At 39.9% G+C, this 19,216-nt stretch overlaps 1 protein-coding gene across 1 annotated transcript in view; it reads right to left on the reverse strand.

Annotated features, from left to right (window-relative positions):
- ZNF462 (zinc finger protein 462) overlaps positions 1-18,726 on the reverse strand; it is a 277,322-nt gene extending 258,596 nt beyond the window's left edge. The window contains exon 1 of the mRNA XM_044061048.1: positions 18,023-18,726. The gene's annotated coding sequence lies outside the window, so the exon portion shown is untranslated. The remainder of the gene's footprint in view (positions 1-18,022) is intronic.
- Positions 18,727-19,216: the final 490 nt, after the last annotated feature.

The following is a 19,216-nucleotide window of genomic DNA, read 5'->3' on the forward strand; positions in this document are numbered from 1 at the left end:
AAAACTGGTCCTACTTTTGAGCCTTAGTCCTCCAACTATTTTGGGTTTGTCCACATTTCTTGTGCCAATAGACAAAGCTATGCATACAATGCTGGAGACCCTCAACCAGTTGTTTATTAAATTCCTGATGGGCAGCCTGGGTGTCCAGCATTGCTTCCACAACCAACAAACCCTAGAAGACAATGGTGTAACTGGGTGACTGACAACACGCCAACAGATCCGGGAAGTAAGAAGGGACATAGCAATGTAGGGCTAACTACAAAAGAATCAGAACTTTGTAGATGATACACAGCCTAACAGGAAGGCAGTGTAAACCATACCATAAAACTGAAAATATGGTGCTATAGGGATACCCCTGGTAATAACAGGGCTACGGAGTTCTGTACAAATTGTGGTGATCAAGCTCTGAATCCAGTTGTCAGATGTATAAAGCGTTGCAATGCAGAAAATGATTCCGAAACAGGAAATTATGATTAAATGGCCAGGTTTCTGCCATTTTATGTAAGCTTGTTGTCAGTAAATCATCCTCAAGATAAGCAGCTTCAATAGGCAATGTAACCATTACCACAATTAACAATACTGGGGTATGAACCTGGAGTCAATGACTCAGACAGATCACAGTAGCCATCTTGAATGAGTCTGGTTCCAAAAGGATTACAAATAAATAAATGAAATTGATACGTATGAATTCCAAGTCACTGGCAATACAATCAATAGCGAACGTGGACACCCAATGAAAGGAAAGGAGCAGTTGCATGTCAACATAACAATGTTAATTCAAAACTATAACATCTCTCACAGAAGGAAGGTGGTAGGTGGTGAACAGTAGTGATCAGAGAACATAGCCTTGGAGGAACACCACAATCAACAGACTACAGAGGAATTAACTCATGACAATTACCCTCTTTGTACATCCAGAATGGCAGGAGGCAAGCCAATCCAAAAATATCACAATATTGTTCCAACTGATCCAATAAGATAAGAGTGGCCCACTGTAGTGGATGCGGACATAAGGTCAAGTAAGACAAAAAACTGAGTAGTGACACTAACCCTCTGGAGTGCTGCAGACTCTTTCCAATGCAGCACTCATTCACTCTCCTATATCCAAACAGGAAGGGATCATCAATCTTACCTCTGAAATAAAATATTGGGTTCTGCACACACAACCTTCTTAAGAACAAAACAGAAGGCTTGTCTAAGGCAATAAAACTTGTGCCCTGCAGATTTTGCAGACATCATGAGCAACAGCGGTGAATTAACAGCTTCTACAAGACTGACAAGCTGATCAGAACAACTGCACAAAATTGTATTCACAAGCACAAAAGAAAACAGACCAAGCTTATGCCTCTTTCTTGCACAACAGAACACGGCTGTGTTATTCATGTAAATGGCCGATCTAATTAATATCTCACAGTTAACTTTCAATCTTCCAATGTTAAAACTAGTTCCGTTATAAAATCTCATTCCATTCTCAACACGCAGCTTGGGCACTTTATTGGTTACTTTTATAATTTGACTTCAAAGGAAACCACACCCAGATGAATACATCTTAGCACTCACTGTTATTTCTCCCTAGTCTTTGTTAAACAGGTTTAAAAAACAACTAGAGAGGTGTTTACCTCCTACTACTTAACCATCAGATTCCAGGCAGCAGCCTGGACCCCAATGAAAAGGAACATCAAGCATTATTCGTTTCATCACAATCTTGCAAAAATCCCTAAACTAGCCAGTAAAGTCTCTGCAAAGTCTGGAAATGACTGATGTAGCAGAACATGGTGTATTCATTTATGTAGTGACCCCCTTAAACAGCATCACTGCAGAGTAACTACTCCAAACTCTTCCTCTCCAAGCTACTTTTATTCTTCCATGTACAACCAAGCTCAACCACTACCTTTAGTTCCACCCCAGATTTGCTGGATACCTGCACCTTATAACACCACTCCCAAGACAACTGAATGTCTTGTAAAGCTAGATATTTTAGTTTTTATAATACACAAATACCATGAAGAGACAACCAATACATAAACCCTAAAAAAATTAGTCCACTTTTCATATAAAACACTGACTGCCACTTAACTATGCCGGTCACCGCTAAATGCCCATACTACAGATCATCTTCTTCTTTCGGCATTTCTCAGTTAGGGGTCGCCACTGCAGATCACCTGTTCAGTACAGATATAGATATAGATTCATCACCCAAAAACTCCCTATGCTGTGGAACAAAATCCCGGTTTATGTGAGGCAGAGCACCTTGCTGGTCTTGCTCAAGAGGAATCTTGACCAATGGATGGGAGATCGCAGATACACCCCAGGGGTTACCTCAGTGTCACTGCTCGACAGAGGCACAGCAAAATAATGGGCATAGTTTCTCCAAACTAAAGGGGTGGCGTAAGCCACAAAACTATGGGCTAGGCTTATAAATGCCCTCGGGCAGATAGCCTAGTATGAACCTATGAACCTATATTCTCTCAAAATCTTGCTGTAAAAGAAATCAATTCCTGTAAATCCCTGCCAGCCGGATTAAAAGAAAACAATGACACTTGATGCAAGACTCATTAATCCAAAGACAGATAGTACCAAAGTAAACATTACATACATCTCTTCTAATGGAGACTTTAGCCAAACAAACACAAAAGAAGCTAGCATTCACAACAAAAAGCACAGTGCACAGACTGCAAAACGGGGTTTATACATTACCTGGAAAGTAAAAAAATCACACAACACACAGGAATGACCACTAAAACAGCGCACACACATCCATAGATAAGGAAACGTAGAGATACATGCTTGGACAGCAGTTGCAAAGCAACACAGTATATGCTGAAGGCTTTTTAACATCAAGTTTACATCACATGACTGAGCAAGGTATAAAAGGAATCTTCTGCAGGTCACACAAACTCAGTAACCAGGAATTGCTTTCTAGGTCAAACCCAAGAGAAATTCAACAAGTCTTATGGAGTGATTTGAAGCAAATCATGGACTACTTGATCATGTTCAGAAATGGGACTTAGCTGTACAAGCTGAAATGACAGAGGTATGAAACTTGATGTCATGGAGACGGGGTTTTTCTCACACTCTGGAATTTCCAGTGTATGACACACGGGGCTGTACAGAGGCAAAGCAAGTTTCCTTTGTTTCACCAAGACCGACTGACAATCCTAGGAACGCATCAGACTAGACAGCATCTAATCCAGTTTCAGTTAAGGTCTTGGTACAACTCAAAAATAAAAAAATGTTGTGGAAAAATTTAAAAACTTCCATATACTAGTTTCATACACTGAAAAAGCTTTCAGGCTTTTTTTGTTTTTCAAATTATGAGATGCTAAAATTACAACTGCCGTCTCCAATTCAGAAGGGCCTGACAACAGACATTTCATTTTATTAATTTTTTTTTAACACTTTTTTTTTTTTAGTGAATAAAAGTGCATTAAGAATGAAGAGACGCCAAGGAACACATACATAATTATATTTCTACCCAAAAGATCCTGGTCTGTGAGCATTACACTCCTTATTCTGGTAAACTGAAAAGTGCTAACTTCTGTTCTATTTCTCATCAAGTTATCAGCTCTGGGTGGGATTACCTTGAAGGTACTCTGTGGAGTAACCTACAGGAGTTGTGAATCTCTGGGTGTACTTAAGTGGAATAGTGGAGCAAACTGAGTAGCCTGACAGATGCAGCACTTACCGTTTCAGTGGGGGATATACAGTAGCTTAGACTGAAAAATGTGTAGATGAGGGCTAACATGCAGAGAAGCAAGGAGGTCATTACTTAGTTACAGACAAAGGCAGTGGTGTTCAGATTTGAAGGGGGCACAGGACCTAATGAAACAGCATGCACCACTCAAACAGGTTTGCAGTTATTTGGCTTTTTACTACAAGTTTCTTGGTGTACCTGGGGAGTGGATACCTGCATTGTGGCACTGTGTGTGTGTGTGTGTGTGTGTGTGTGTGTGTGTGTGTGTGTGTGTGTGTGTATAGAACTCCGGTCCACTAATGATTGGTAGTGGATTTTTACGTACCGGGTTACCAGCCCTGATGCACAACCTTCAATGAAGGCACACCCCATTCATGTATGCCTCCACACAGAAGATGCTCTAGCTGAGAATCGAACGGGACAACGTCTTGCTAGGAGGCGACAACGCTACTGCAGCACCACCTCCACAGTACACACACATTTTATATATACATATATACATATATATATATATATATATATATATATATACATACATACACACACACACACACACACACACACACACACACATATACATACTCTCACCATATTATATATTTATTTATTTTTATTACATACACAGTCACAATATATGCATGCAGTGGAAGGAGGACACTTTCACCCAAGGCAAAGAGACGTGTACATTGGATATAAAAAGTGAACACTCACCTGTTAAAATGGCAGGTTTTTGTGATATAAAAAAATGAGACCACAATAAATCATTTCAAAACTTTTCCCCACCTTTAATGTGACCTATAACCTGCACAATTCAATTGAAAAAAACAAATCTGTTAAGGGGAAAATATAAAAAATAAAAAACGTACAATAAGCTGGCTGCATGTGTGTGCACACCCTAATACTTTGTTGAAGCACCTTTTGACAATTACAGCATTCAGTCTTCTTGGGTACACACCTGTCATCAATTAAACAGACTGATTAAATGTCAGGAAAATCCTACTAGGACAGCTGAACATTATTTGGGGTTACTCAGTTGCCTGCTATAACAAAAGCCATGGTTCGCAAAGAGTTTGCAAAGCATCAAAGGATCTCATTGTTGAAAGGCATCAGTCAGGAGAAGGGTACAAAAAACATTTGCATGGCATTGTATACACCATGGAACGCAGTGAAGACACTCATTAAAAAGTGGAGAAAATATGGGACAACAGTGACATTGCAAAGAAATGGACATCCCTCCAAAATTGATGAAAAGACAAGACAAAAATTGGTCAGGGAGGCTGCCAAGAGACCTACACCAAGACTGAAGGAGCTGCAAGAATTTCTGGCAAGTACTGGTTGTGTACTACATGTGACAATCTCCAGTATTCTCCATGTCTGGACTATGGGGTAGGGTTGCAAGACAAAGCCTTTTCTTGCACAGAAAAACATCCAGGCCCTGCTAAAATTTACAAAACAATACATCAAGTCTCCCAAAAGTATGTGGGAAAATGTGTTATAGTCTGATGAGACCAAGGTTGAACTTTTTGGCCACAATTCCAAAAGGTACGTTTGGTGCAAAAACAACACTTCGCATCACCAAAAGAACACCATCTCCACAGTGAAGCATGGTGGTGGCAGTATCCTGCTTTGGGGTTGCTTTTCTTCAGCTGGAACTGGGGCTTTAATCAAGGTGGAAGGGATTACGAACAGTTCCAAATACCAGACACCTTTGGGCCCAAAACCTTCAGACATCTGCTAGAAAGCTTAAGATAAAGAGGAATTTTTCCTTTCAACGTGACAATGACCCCAAGAATACATCCAAATCAACACAAGAATGGCTTCACCAGAAATTTAAGGGGGGAAAAGTAACCTGAAGAGGGTTGGGAGGTTGGACGGTTAAAGGTGTTTACCTTGCCGACACAAGGTTTGATTCTCACCTTTAAAGGGAAATTAACCAGGCTGAAAATGACCAACAAAGGCAGCTAAGCTTAGTACTTGACCCTCATCTTCCAGCCTCAAGGGAACCAAAGCGACTCCCACAAGATCTGTTAATTGCAAGAGAAACCACCACCAGATAATTAACAAAACAGTATGAAAAACATTTAGATAATAACACAAATAAGTGGAACAAAACCTCCCATCTCTACACAAAAGCTTAAGAAAGGTCTCTTTCCCTCTCCCCAACAGTGAGCACCAGAACTATTTTATCTTCATAGGCACACATTATTTTGCAATATCGTGCATGCCACCATACAAACAGCTCGGCTGTGGGAACAGACAAGAAATCCGCACTGCAAAGATGTGGCAGTGAGCACTTCAACAAATTCAAGTTTTACTGCAATGCTCTCTTCCTCCTTTCCTTTTTCCAACATGATAGACAAAATCAAAATACGTCCAAAAATACTGCCACGATTCAGCAGGCTTCCTGAAAATAAATAAAGGGATGCCTGAACAAGATTAACCACGTCCTCTAAAATACATCAGTATACGAGCAATCGCATCACTCAAAGACATGGATACAACACCCATCATCATTTACAATATACAGAGCATTTATTGGGGGGGGGGGGCTATAACACTTAAATACGCCTTACTATAAAACATTGACCATACCCAGCAAGGAAATCAAGTGGGGGATTAAAACTTGTACATCTAGTAAAGAACAAAAAGAGATCCAAGATTTTGATGAATTACTATACAAATGTAACACTGTGAACTGTTTGGTACAAACGTACACAAAAAGGTAAAATCGGGGAAACTGGAAAACCCAGGGTGCATACAGAAGTAATGCCTATCCTCTCAACGAGGCAATCTATAGAATACAGACCATTGAGACAATATAAATGAAATTAGTGAGAACACAAGATGCATGCTGGAAAAGATGCTACAAGATTTCTGCACAGAATAGAGAAAACAGTGAACAAACCAGAATTTAAAGTGTAAAAAGAAGCTATTAGGTGTTAAATGAATCTGCCACAGAATACAGTGAATAGCAGTGGCCCTCAGTACAAACGGATTAAAATCACAGAATTAGATGCAAACCTGAGTCAGAATTAATTGATCACATTTTACAACCAGACAAACTTAAGATTTTTACAGTAGAAGTCACAGTCCGTGGATGAACCACACCTGACAATTACACCAATATAAAAGGAGCATTGCTCATTTTGAGATGCAAGAATTCTAATGTTCCAAAAAAAAAAATAAATAAATAAATAAATAAATTCTCCCATTAAAACGGATCACACACTGTCATTTTTTACATGACCATGATAAACAATACTATCACAGAAACAGTTACTAACCCTGCTGTAAACTGAATGTTCTGGCTGAAGTCCTTACTAAGTGATCCACCATTCTGTCCAGCTGTTCTCCAGTGGGAAAGGTAGTGGATGGCTGAAAGCTATGGTGTACCATTCAGATTCAGAACTGAGAATTTTGGGGAGGAAACTATTAATGCTATGCATTACGGACTCTGTTTTAGGATTTCAGTGAAACTGGATTGCGCAGAATGCCAGAATATGGTACTGCTGGCACCCCCCCCCCCAATTGCCGACTGGTCTTGTGACCTTGTTTGTCTAGACTAGGAACCAAACCTACGAAGTGGGTACACTGACATCAAAGCCAAATTCCAGTTAAAAGACTGCAAGATGCTGAACAAGAAAAAAAAAAAAACTAGCAAACCAAGGATCCTTGGAAGCAAGCTAAATGACTTCACAGGAGTTACCACAATTGGAATAAACAGCAAAAATAAAAAAATGTGAGTGTTGACAAAGGAACAAAGAAAGCAGAATCATTTTCTGAGAAATGTCCAATACTTTCTGCACTAGTGAGCCCAACCTTCAGTGCACTGCAAAGTGTGCATCAATAAAATGAATTTCACCCAAATTATGCTAGCAGAAATAAGACAGTGCATAACATTTTAACAAGAGATAGGACAAAGACTCATCAACCCTAGTCCATAAAAAGTTCAATAAAAATGTGGCCAAAAGCAAGACAGACGCATTGTTTCAAAAAGAAGGTATACAGCAATCCTTTCCACTTTCCCATATTAAATGGCTGCCATGTTATGCTTTCCACTTTCCAATATTAAATGGCTGCCATGTTATCCAATGTGCCAAAAGTGGTTATTGAAGGCGGTATAAAACAAATTCAGACAGACAACCATGTTTCAGCTGGAATCTTGACAAAGGACAGAATGCTCATGCAAAACAAGATTGAAGACAGGCAGATCATGGAAAGATAGCACTACAAATTAACAAGTAGAGGGAAAAAAACTGGATGAACATAGTCACTTTTGTCGCACACACAAACATAAACCTAGGTTTCTCCTTTATGAAGATATTTAAAATAATAAAAAGTATACAAATAGGAATTTTAAATGCAAGACATTCTGAAATCAACAACTAAAACAGCAAGAGAATATTTTTTGGCTTAATTTCTTCAAAAATATTCTCTGCAGCCCAGTACGCAAAAATGACCACAACATAAAAAAAGTAAACGAAACTGATGTAAATGGCGTTGTTTGGCTCTTAACTATACACTGGGAAGTTAATTCAGAGCTTGTGGCAGCCTCACAAATCATTTTTGTAGTCATCTTAGGACTGTCTACACACCCTGCATTTTGAAGAAATTTGAGTAACAAAGCACAACATTCTACACAAGACCAACGATTAACATTCTGTCAAATCACATGGCCAACAAATCAACATAGTGCACTCATTACTACCAACTGGATGTCAGACACTGTCACCCACAAGCTGTTCTGTTTTGTGGCAAACTGTAAACACCACCACATTAAGCAAATCACTCGATCAACTGCATGAAAAATTATTAAATCCCTGTAAACGATGTACCATACCGCAAAAAAAAAAAAAAAAAAGGTCCCGCCAGCCTTACTTTTCTAAAAGTCAAACTAGAAACACCTCCACGTGTACTTTTCGTTTTTCCTCATCAACTCCACCCACACATCCATAAATAATGGGTCATGGATCAACTCAAGTGTGTAAGCGCTATTTAAATACGAAATTACAAAACATATCAGATACCACATTACAAAACAGATAAAATTCAATGCAAAATGCGCTTCAAGTAAAAGCGATATGAATAAGGGAATAAAGCTAAATATTCAGCAAAGATGCCCAGTAATCATCAGCTTCAAATGGGGGAAAAATTCCAATTCTGAACCTGTAGTTCATAAGCTTGGGCAAGAAAAAAGTGTGAAAACAATAAAGACAGTCATAGTCAGAAAAATGATGTCCTAGGCAAATACATGGATGGACAGAATACACCAACTCTAGCCCACGAAACTCCACTGTGGACACAAAAGTGTCAACACATGACAAATGTGTAACTAAATATAAAGCCAGCTATAGCCAGAGATTCCAGGAGAAACTGGACCACTACACTAGTCACCTTCTGGAACCAACTCCATTTCAAGTTACTACATCACTGCATGACTGTACCAGCACTGTTAAGATCACTAACAAAAGTCACAACCTGGATTTGCTTTCTTTGGTAAATTCAACAAGACCGATGAAGCCACAGTGAAAGTCTGTATTGGTCCAAGTGAAACAAAACGCCCAAGTCATCATTATCTGGAGTACAAGGCTGTGATTTTATCAGATTTTGTGTACTTACTTGCAGCCATCCTTGTTTCAAATATCTGAGCAAGTGCAAACATATTCTAAGATGGAGCTAGCTCAGTGCTCCCAGAATCTGTTTCTGGATATATACACCAAGCATCTTATCTGTCTCCCCTACCTCTCTTTCATGGTGAGCACCAGAATTCAATTTAGAAGTGATAAAGTCATTTAACCCATTTGTCAAAATTAAACTCATCCAACCAAGTCTGCAATATGTGTCTTCCAAAGTGCACAACCAAGTGCCTTATCAGTAATCTGCCTACAAGGACCGCCCCCCCCCCCCCATTTCTCATCTATGATTCACTGTGAGAGAGACCTTGCTCTCAAGAGTACAAGACCTGACCTATACAAAAACAGAAATAGAACAATGAACCATGAAGGACTGTATTAAAGTGACTTCTCTCTCAAAACTACTACTCACATCACCACTCCCTTGCATCCAATAACAAATTATTAATCTACGCTAATCTTTTTGGTCCCTTTTTCATTTTCCTCAACTATCTTCCCATGATTTTAAAAGCCTTGCCCAAATATACCACACAGATGGGGTCCACACTGAGCTGGATGTGGAGACCCCATTGAATTAAAATGAAGTGACAAGACTCTGCTACTTGAAGCCATACTATCTTACAACAGGTAGAGGTTTATCACTCAGACCTCAATCAGTTTCTGGGACACACTGTGGAAAGGAAGCAAGAGTAAGAGGTCTAGCATGTTCTTCCCATACCTACCTACCTTTAAAAAAGGAACAATCATCTATTTCTCATATTGCACAGTGTGTGCAGTGGTTTCAAGTCATGACCAATTCCTGTAAGCCATATGGATAGTTAATGAACCATCTAGAGTTTTCACAGCAGATTGTCAGGCCTCTCTCGTGGACAACAACCCCAGTCATTATTGAACCCACACTACAAGCACTGAGCAAGGGGATGGATACTTTACCTCTTCTACCACTGGACCAACACATTCAGTATATCACTCTGAACACCAAATAGAGACACTCTGCCAGTGGTTCAAGGCCTCTCTCACAGTCAACTGTCGCCACCAGATTCAGTATATCACTCTGAACACCAAATAGAGACACTCTGCCAGTGGTTCAAGGCCTCTCTCACAGTCAACTGTCGCCACCAGCCCCAGCCCATTACTGAAGCCAGCATTGTGCACGGGGTTACCTCTCCTCAGTGAAACTGACCAACCCATTACCCACATTACTCTGAACACCAAGTATAGAGACATTTTGCCAGTAGTTCAATCATCCGTGTAAAGACTTAACAGACTCTTGAGGTAGCTAATCAGGGCCTTGTATCTTATGTTTATTTCATGGAAGTAGTAGATCAGCTCTGAGCCCTTTCTTATTTGCAATGGTGATGGACAAGTTGACAGACAAGATCAGACGGGAGTCCCCGTGGACTATGATGTTTGTAAATGACATTGCGATCTGTAGTGAGAGTAGTGAATAGGTGGAGGAGACCCTTGAGAGATGGAGATATGCTCTAGAGAGAAGAGGAATGAAGGTCAGCAGGACTAAGACAGAATATATGTGTGTGAATGAGAGGGAGGATAGAGGAATGGTGAGGATGCAAGGAGTAGAGGTGGTGAAGGTGGATGAGTTTAAATACTTGGGATCAATAGTTCAGAGTAATGGTGAGTGTGGAAGAGAGATGAAGAAGAGAGTACAGGCAGGATGGAATGGGTGGAGAAGAGTGTCAGGAGTGATTTGTGACAGACGAGTACCAGTAAGAATGAAAGGGAAGGTCTACAAGAGGGTAGTGAGACCAGCTATGTTATATGGGTTGGAGACAGTGGCATTGACAAAAAGGCAGGAGTTCGAGCTGGATGTGGCAGAGTTAAAAATGTTAAGATTTGCACTGGGTGTGCCGAGGGTGGACAGGATTAGGAATAAGTATATTAGAGGGTCAGCCCAGGTTGGAAGGTTTGGAGACAAAGCCAGAGAGGCAAGATTACGTTCGTTTGGACATGTGTTGAGGAGGGATGCTGCTGAGTATATTGGGAAAAAGATGCTAAGGATAAAGCTAGCAGGTAACAGGAAAAAAGAGGAAGGCCTAAGATAAGGTTTACGGAATCGGTGAGAGAGGACATGCAGGTGGTTGGTGTGACAGAGCAAGATGCAGAGGACAGGAAGAAATGGAAACAGGTGATCCGCTGTGGCGACCCCTAACGGGAACAGCCAAAAGAAGATGATGATGAGTAGTTCCTGGAAGACATCTTCACATGCTGGCAAACCACAAGGCCATTTCTCCTGTGTAAATAAAGATGATGTACTGCATTTTCAAACTTCTCATCCACTACAAGCCCACCAATTCTTCCCAAGTTCTCCAAATCATCTCCACACCCTTAACTCATTTACTTATTATCCCACTTCTCTAGGGCTACAATAGCTTCTGTGGCATCCTTAAGTACCTTTTACTATTCTTGTCCATTACTTCTAATTTTGCTGGCCTTGCAGTCTGCACGCATAATACCTTGTAACTTTCTCTGTTATCTTGCACATCTGCTCCACCCCTCCAAACGTTTGATTCATGACAGAATTCCCGTCCTCACTCATTTCCAACAGCAGTCTTAGCTTCTCTACTGTTCTAGCTCCTACTTCCCCCAATGTTCAAACTCATTTCACTCTCATAGCCTTATAATCCCAAGTAATATGAAATCCAGCCTCTCCTGTAAACCCAACATCTGTGGTCTGTTGGCATATTCTGGTATTACGCTGGGGGTGGTAACTAACACTTCAACAAGTGTTACCCCCCCCCCACTTCATTAGTTAGTACTAGACCAAGAATCACCCTTCTTCCTGCCTGAAAACCCTCATCTTGGGGAGATGAGCTTCCATGGCTTCCACCATGTCCCCTGCCCTCTCTGTATTAGTGCCACAACTTGGTATTTACAAATTCATTGGCAGAACATTGCACTCTCTCAATAAGCACTGTCCACCCACTGTTCAAAGAGAAAGACCATTCAATCATAAACAGTAAAACAGAATGAATGCTAAAACACAGCCTTGAAGTGCAAAGATTCTAGTACATTCCAAAAAGTCAGTTGGCAAGAAAGAACATTATGCCATATTGAAAGGTACAGACCATGAACTTCAAAAAAGTTTCACTTCCATATGCCCTGCTTTACATCATACACCCTATTCACCATACAACCATATAATTGCCCAGAAGAGTCTTGAACAGACCCTAAGCTAATACATTAATTTCATAATATGGAACGATTATGAGGCACTAAACAGATAATATTTCATCTCCAACTTGGTGATGATATACCATCGGTGTCCACTTCAGGGCATAGTCTGCAGAAAAAAAGTACACAATTACGTGGGGGACAGGTGAGTACTACACAGTGCAAAGGAAATGGAAGGTTTAAACACTCCATATCTAAAGTTAAACATCTTGCACATAATTCCCAAACCTCTACATAACAAAACTCCAATGAGATTTGGACCAAATGGAGACATACTAAAAACTCTACTGATCACGCAGCTTAGAAATGTCACAGAAAATGAATATTCCTTGATAAAAAAAACTATTACCTCACATTCCAACAGACAACATCAAAACCCACAAAAATTCTGGTCAGGAATAAATAAATTGCTCACCCTGGACACTCCAAAACACCTACCCCCACTAATCTGACTCAGAACTCTCCCAGCCAAATTGCTGATATTTTTAACCAATATTTCTCTGGAACAGTCCAATCATTAGCCAATACCTTACTGCCCATACCAACTGTTACCACTGCTGAGTCACCCCTGCCAACCAACTTACCCCATACATTACACCTCCAACCTGTCCCAACATCCCTTATACACAACCCACTTTTCAGACTTAAACCCTGCACTCCATCAGCTGACCTCCTACCAGCTGAATACCTGCAAATGACAGCTGGAGTACTTGCCTACCCAATTTCCATATTAATTAACAGAACCATAACAGAATGCTCCATCCCCTATCTATGGAAAGTGTGTGCGTTTCAGCTTTTCCCAGTTAGGGTTCGCCACAGCAGAACTCTGGTCCACTAATGATTGGCAGTAGATTTTTTACGTGCTGGCTTGCCGGGCCTAACGCACAACCTTCAATGAAGGAATGTCCATTCACACATGTCGCCACACAGAAGACACTCTGAGAATTGAATGGGCAACGTCTAACTGGGAGGCGACAACGCTACCGCAGAACCACGACCGCAGTATTCCCTTATCTAAGTAAAGTCTCACACATTCCACTCCACAAGGAGTAACAGCCCTACTTTCCCCATTAGCAAAAATTATGGCGAGATGTATTCATCATCATCAATTACTTGATCATCTCCTCCAAAACCACCTACTAGTGGACTTCCAACATGGCTTTAGGCCATTCCATAGTACTACAACAGCACTCCTATCCTTTTCAGACTGCATTAATAAAAACCGTAACAACTTACTGTCCTCTTCATTGACCTCTCTAAAGCATTTGACAAGGTGAATCAACTATTGTTAGATATCCTACGATCTTTCTCATTTGACACACAAACAGTCCAGTGGTTTAAGTCCTACTTAGAAAATAGACACCAACCAGTACTCTGGGACAAAACCCTATCCATTCAACTCCCCATCTCCCTTGGTGTCCCTCAAGGCTCCATTCTGGGACCTTTCCTCTTTACTATTAATGATCTGAAAACATCCATCCCACAAGCCACCTGTATACAATACGCTGACAACTCGACATTAATATGTAGCGCCTCATTACCTGTAGAGCTTCAAACCAAGACCCAAACAGTATTTAACATAGTCGAAAACTGGTTCCATCAATGCAGTCTCCTCCTTAACCCAAAAATAATAATAAAAAAAAAAAAAAAAATTATTATTATTCTCTCCCACGTCAAAGTCCCCTGCTATTAACTTTACAGTCACATCAAACAATGGGACTAAAATAGCTCCCGACTTGACCAAACTGCTAGGTGTAACTACTGATAATAATCTGAACATTGACAAACAAATTAACCTAACTATTAGATCAGTTAATAGAAAACTTTATAGACTCGAACAGTTTCTCACAGCTTCAGCTAGGTCTACTATCGCCCAAACACACCTAATCTCCAACCTTCTCTATGCTTCCCCAATTTATACAAACCTTTCCAAAAGCAATATCAGCAAACTGGCAACATCTTATAATAACATAGCCAGATCTGCCACTGGATCCCCATTTAGAACCCATCACTGCCAGAATCTCAAACTATTACGATGGCTGGAACTACAAAGTCAGCTTCGTATACAGCAGCTTACAATCATTTATAAGATTCTGCATCATCCCACAAATACTCCCATTCTCTGCAACCTTATTAGCAAATACAAAAACCTAACAACCCAATGATCTGCAAATAGGATACTAGTATCTACCTTAAAATCCAACAACAAATCTGGGGATTGCCTGTTCACTAACTCTGTTGGTAACACTTGGAACAAGCTTCCAAGTGAACTAACATCCCTCTCATCCACCCCACTGTTTAAGAAGCAACTAAAAATCTTCCTAGAATCACAATGGTTATGCCCTTGCACCAACCCAGACTATTAATCTCGCCTACCTTTCCCAGCTGGTATACCACCCCACTGCTTTGTTTTTTCTCTCTACTAATCTACTGAAGAAACACACTTCCTAGGGAACCAATAAAATACAAAAAAAAACTTTGTTTCTTGTATCTATTTTACAAAATTTGTTTAACTATAAATGACATTTATATTGTTATGATATGATCACTATGTACTTTTTTCGTTTTTTTATGTCTTAGAGCTTTTCTCCCCTGCCCTCTGCTGAAAATGGACATATATCCAGTCAGACAATACCGGTCAACAAATGTAAAATAAATAAATAAATCAAAAGTTTTTTTTTTTTAAATCATGACTATAATTGGAGAAAAAGAGGTGTAGACACCACCCCTAGCTGGACCACATTTAGTTTTTGCTAGCTTGTTAACACTATCCAGGCCTCTTCAAATCACATGTAGAAACAGTACAACTGTCAGTCACAGATGTTCTATGCAGCAAATTAATGTGGTATCAAAGCATTAAGATGTCAACAGCAACCACCAGAGGATTCATACGAAGAAGTGCAGCAACATCACGTGAAATTTCAATGAAGAAAGCATCTTATCAAAAACTGCTAGTAAACATACAGGAAAATCAAAACAATAAGCCTTCAACCCATCCACCTCTCCACCATTCATCCAAAAGGACATTAAACCTCATGAAGATATGCCATCTTTAAGGCTAGACTATGCAGGTTGATGCAAGATGGAGGAGGAGGGGTGTGGTAAGAATAAAGTTGAAAATAAAAAAAAAAAAAAAAAAAAAAAAAAAAAAAACAACAAACACCTAATTTCACACAATGACAAATAAAATAAAGTTCCGTAAAATTATCCAGTCACAACCATCATAAAACCGGTACTTATACAAGAAACTAATGAAAAGGGTTCCAGATTCACAGCTGAACATGTCAAAAACTGTCCTGCATTCTTTATTCGCAGCTAAAAAAAAAATCAATACAGCAAGATCATTTTTGCCAAGGTATTAATTCATTAAACCCAACCCAATACATTGCAATTCATTTTGTACATATATCCTTCTTAAACAATTACTAAAAAATGCATTAGAAGACAAAACATAATTCAATTCACGTAGTCAGGTTCTTGTAAATGCCTGCATTAACTACACTATTCTCAAAAGTTAAAAACAGAGATAATATGAGTACTTGAAAACGTGTGCTTCTCAACCCAGCAGCAGAATTAAACTAATCATTTAATCACATTTTTAAGAAACACCACATTCTTAGTCTTATATTTCACAATAAAAAATACACAAATGTGAAAATGTTAATTCTGCCTGTTACTTTGAAGGAACATTACTGAAAGATGCAAGTTACTTGACCTACTACTGCATGCTACACATGCATCAATTCAACTATTACATACTACTGAAAGACAATTTAGAAACTACTTTCAAAATGCAAACACTTCTTCAGCTTCCTTGCCTTGCCCTTGGTGCTAAAAAGGCCTGTTCATCAGAACCCAAGAGCCATCCACAGTACAATAAAAAATATCAAATCATAATTTCTGGAGAATCAAAGAAACTGAAAGAAAAATAGGAATCCTGAACTGCTACCAATCCATTTGTCACTAACCTTGTGCTAATATTCCATAACTACTGTTTTCCAGAAAACATGAGGTACAACTATGCTCCATGTCACAACACAATCAAGGTCGAGTTTCTCCAGATGATTGAGAATTACCAAGCTCTCAAATCATGGTGGAGCTCTGGCCTCAAGAACTGCCCATCCCATGCACATGATCTGAATGCCATGCATATTCAATAAGGCTGGAAGCAGAAAAAAAAAACTCAAGACTTTATACAATGGAAACCAATGCTTTGAGAAGTGAATAACATAAACAACCCTTGCATTAATAGTCTAATGTGACCATGCTTCTGCTGCTTAAGATATTCAATAAACGTACACAGAAGGTTTTCATTTGGAATCTGCAGAACCACATGGCTTTCAAAACCAGAATTTACATCTTCATTATTAACTTCTTGTTCTTTACTTGGCCATAAACTACAAATCTACTACAAAAACATAACATTAAAAAAATAAATAAATAAACTCAAGAAACAGATTACATTTGAAAGAAGATACCTGAAACAAAAGGTTATCAGTATTTATGGTTCCTCAAAACATGGAGAAAGACCTAGGGAAAGTGCTGCATGTCCTCCATTTTATGGTCTTGTGAAAGCACCCTTAAGGAGAACAGCCTGAAAAGCATTCTCTCCCAGCACTGTGACTACAGCTTCAGAACATAATTAATGGTGATGGCCACATCCCATCTCAGCTTTCACTAGTGCTTCTCCAAAAAGCCAGCTCATTTTAATTTACTGGTGGAGCTACAAACATGGCTTACCTGACTTCACAGCTCTGGTAACACAAAAACGTTCAGAACTAAGCCACTTCCCCCTTTAGTCTGGCAGCTTCATAAAGGAAAGCCCCAATGTCTCAAGAAGGTCTTTCCACAAAGGCAAACAACTCACTCAAAACATAATTTAAACATTCATGCGAAGAAGAAAAAGTGAAGTGAAAAGCAGAGGCTAGCAAATACTACTGAACACCATGTGAAAGAAGCTTTTGTGTATTTAGGAATCTGGACTAGGACCAAGCGTTACTTGCCACTAATGGAGGCTGGGGGCTGCTTAAAGCTCCTTCCCGCTGAACAGAGACACACACAGAGAGAAAGCAGAGCTTGCAATGGCTTCTCCTTCTGCAAACAGTCTCCAACACATACAGCCTCACGGTGATATATTACACAAACACACTGCCACAGCACTCCGGCAAAGCCCAGCACCTTTAGAGGGTCGGACCACGCTTCCACCACAACCTCGATCACAGTGCAAGTTCCGACCCACAACAGCAGAACAAAAAGGCAGCTTAATGAATACTGTTAGAAAGCGAGAGGGGAAAAATGAGGTCACGATCTCGCCTGGGTTTGCACGTCTGAGTGCCAGCACGGAGCTTCTCTCTGATCCAAGTCCACACAACTCGCTCCTAATCCAGTAAAAAAAGGCATTTAGCTGTCCGATTCTTTTAAACAAAAGCCCCCCTAGATCGCCAATTCGCGCCCAATCGTTTCTATGGGTATTCAGTAAAAAGAGTAAGCGATTGTGACTTACAGAGAGCCCCCGTTGCTGGCGGTCTTCTTAAGTTGTTTGTCTCATGTGTCTGACTGATCTAGTGGAGGATCGCCATCTTTCCTGCTTCTCCTTGCTGCTGCAGCTGCAGATGACCTGAGATCCGTCTCTCTCTCTCTCTCTCTGAATAATGAGCAACTAGAGAGACAAGGAAGACAATCTACAAGACAAACACGAGAGCACCAGGGGGTGCAAAAGCCCTTTGCAAACGGCAGGAATGGTTGCTGCAAGGACAATGCTTTCTCCTGACTATGTTCCACAGCACATTAATGACGGAAAAGTTTGCAGTACTTACTGCAAGTAATTAATAAGCGTGGAGGCATCAACTTCTGCTCAGTAGCTGGTGTCATTATACTAGATAGCATTTCCTTAGCTGTAAAGCAAACCTTTTAAGATGCATTCTTCCATTTCTTGCGGAGGAAAACGTGATAGAGGGAAGAGAAGTATGAAAATAAGGCATTAATCCAGAACTGCATTTCACATTTTATTTTTATCAGAACATCGTTGGTTAGATGTTTTCATAACCAGGTTTCTTCCAGTTTTTCGAGGTATTTTGCTGCGGTTAGTGAGCAAATGCTCATCCTCGGTGAGATGAGAAAATCCATTGGCCAGAACACAGAAAAGCTCCAAGGGTCATAACTGTAATTACTGCTTGCGCTTTGTAGAAGACACTCTCCTCCCATGCACGACATAGTGGTGACTCAAGAATGCTGAGAGACGAAGATTTAGCTAGACTTTCATTGCAGAACTGTTCTCCACCCTCTAATGGGAAAACGACCATTATAACACCTTAGCTAAATAATTAGTGGACATTTTTTAAAGGTCATTAATTGTTTTCCAATTTTAAAATGCTAGACTTAAAACCAAATACTGTGATCATGTTGTATTTGATTGTCATGGGCTCCACAAACTGGACCTTCTCCATCCTGAATGCAAGCATGGGTTCAAGTCCTACCACACACAGCTTCTGGCATATAATATCCTTGAGCAACTGATGTGACCTCCTTATGCTTAAGTTTATCCATGCATAAAACAACCTGGGTTTAAGTAAATGGTATGCCATAATCATGAAAAATGCTAAGTGATTTCTAATATTGCTTCAAATTACAGTTCAGCAGGCTTCACTTCTTCACCTAAGATGTTGGAAGAGAAGCAGACCAAATGTGGTTTATCTAC

Source organism: Protopterus annectens, chromosome 2.part0 (genome assembly GCF_019279795.1).
Source record: "Protopterus annectens isolate FY-2018-M chromosome 2.part0, PAN1.0, whole genome shotgun sequence".
Taxonomy (NCBI): Eukaryota; Metazoa; Chordata; order Ceratodontiformes; family Protopteridae; genus Protopterus; species Protopterus annectens.